We start from the raw sequence: 2,418 nt of genomic DNA, 5'->3' as shown, positions 1-2,418 counted from the left end.
TGTCATAATTTGAATGGCCTGGTAGCTTCCTTTGATCTCTAACATGTCACTTAGGTGTTCCCTTTGAAAATTTCTGATTATCCCATCGAATTGTTTGCCTGTATTAAAAATAGCACCTACAGTAGTTTCGTAGTTTCGTAGCGCGCTACGAAACTGCGAAACTGTTTAAACAGTTTATCTTTTCCTTGAGATTTTCACTGCTCTGCTACTTGATTGCAAAAAATCCTTTTGCTGATTGATAAAACTTGAATCTATCAAATCAATGTTTACTTCAACCAATTTCAAAAAGAACCGGAAATAGTCTTTATCCAAGAGATGCATCTCGTGTACAAATTTCAAACTTTCTTTCCACACACAAAGGTGAATTGATGGGGGCATCTCTGTATAAATATTCTTTTCTATTGATTCCACTTGCTGGATCTCTTTCATCAACGCATCTCCATCTTCATCTTTTATGCCAGAATTAGCACTTGGTGCAGGGGAATCCAAAAAGACCTCAGATCTCGCTCATTCATACAGAAGCATATATGCGCTATTCGGCTTATCATATTATTGTGGAGAATTTGTTTTGAGGAAGTTGTCATAAACATCATCAGTAAATTTCCCTCCAAAGCAATCCTTTTCTAAATTTTTGAGATCGTATGCTTGAACTTGCTTATCATCAAATGACATCCACCCTCCAGTTCCTGCTCTCCGACAATTTAGAAGACCATCTCCAAGGCGTTCCTTTATATATGAATAGTAACGCCCAGCAAATGCCGTTCCAGTGTGAACAACAACTTTACTGCTATATTATATGCAAATCCCAACCGATAGTTCAGATCTGAGTTGTCGATGCCTTAGACTTCCTCTGACTTCACCTTGACTACTGGATGTCCCAATACTGGAACTTTCATTTACAAGCCTTGAATCGTCACCCAATAAATTAGAAGAGAAATTGTTTTCTTTAGAGTCACTAGAAAAATCAGAAGCCCTATCTGTTGAATCTGGCACCACTTCCTCAACCTCTGCATTATCCTTGCTTTTTGACTGAACGGATATGTCTTCCCCATAGTTATGCAGCCTCCTTCCTATCAAATACCGATCATCACAAATAGCATAATGGAGATTCATAAACCACTGGTGAAATCTTTTAATGCAATATCATAACAATCCCAAAGTAAGGCATCCCAGCCATGCAAATCGGTACACTGCAGAGTTGATGATAAGAGAATAACCAAAAAAAAGGAAACAGGCCCCGAGCAAACACGTAAGGAATGCAGAGAGCTGTCAAAAGCTTCATAAGGATAGGCGCCACAATTTCTCGAAGCACCCACGGACCACGCAAACGAGAAAACCCATCTGCTCTGACTTGGTCAAATTTGATAAGCCAACTATCATCTGTCAACGGTGCCATTTGACCTAGCATTACCAGTCTTGTCCAGATCTTGAGAAATATGAGTTCCAACACCCAATCTTGATAAAGAAGGAACACAGGACTTTCATTGATGGGTACACGCAAAAGCACTATCACCAATAGCTCAAATAATAGTCCAATGAGAACAGGGATAACAAAGATCCACAAAGACAACAGAATGAAGCTTTTGACAACAATCATGGACCACATTAAAACTTGGTTAACAAGATATTTCAAGTTATGTGACTTTAGATAATCAACAGCATATCCAATTCCATCTAAAACAGCCCAAATAATATATCATCCAATGTTGAAGGCGTAAAGATCATTGCATTTGATCCCATGTGTAATAGGAAACTGGGGAATGGAAGCAAACAATGCCCGGCCAAGAGAAACAGGTACCACCACTAAGGCTGAGTTGAAGGAAAGTAAAGTGAGCCATGCCCAAAATAGCAGTAACACAATGCGTAGAACAAACATGTACTCTTCAGACTCTGCCGAGTTGTCCCCCTCAAATTCTTCGACACCTTCCACACTTGATGCAGAATTTTCACTCACTATTCTTTTGTCATTCCCAACTGCTGGAAGAGCTAACCTGTTCTGGTTCAGCTCTTGGGCAACACCACGATGAACACCAACAAGATCATACTGAAAAAATGAATCTGGTATGGAAACACCAGGGACAATTCGATTGCCTTCACTAACAGTTGTATGCTCACTGCTAGCTTCTTTTGTTTTCCATGCCAGGTGTACCTTGTTCCAAAAATATTTCCCTTTGTTCTTCAAAATTGGCCCATCGAATAATAATATGTAGCTACAGCAGTTTCGTAGTGCGCTACGAAACTGCTGTGTAATTTCAAAAACACAGCTTACATGCCAAATTCGACTGTCTTGAGCTTCTTAGGAATGAAAGGAACAAGAAAGTGACCAAGACCAATTCTTCCTTACCTTACCCCTTTTCTTTGAAATTTGTTTAGTGATAACAGTGGCTCCACTTGGGATAGTGTGCCCTTGTGGTACAC

At 39.7% G+C, this 2,418-nt stretch overlaps 1 pseudogene; it reads right to left on the bottom strand.

Moving 5' to 3' along the window:
- Positions 1-549: 549 nt before the first annotated feature.
- LOC149168904 (putative E3 ubiquitin ligase SUD1 pseudogene) lies at positions 550-1,661 on the bottom strand (annotated as a pseudogene).
- Positions 1,662-2,418: the final 757 nt, after the last annotated feature.

This window comes from Pinus tabuliformis, chromosome 4_2 (assembly GCF_031772625.1).
Source record: "Pinus tabuliformis cultivar Carrire ecotype Pingquan chromosome 4_2, CPIR1, whole genome shotgun sequence".
In the NCBI taxonomy this organism is placed as follows: Eukaryota; Viridiplantae; Streptophyta; class Pinopsida; order Pinales; family Pinaceae; genus Pinus; species Pinus tabuliformis.
Note: the sequence above shows the minus strand (reverse complement) of the source record. Positions and strands in the feature narration are given on the sequence as shown.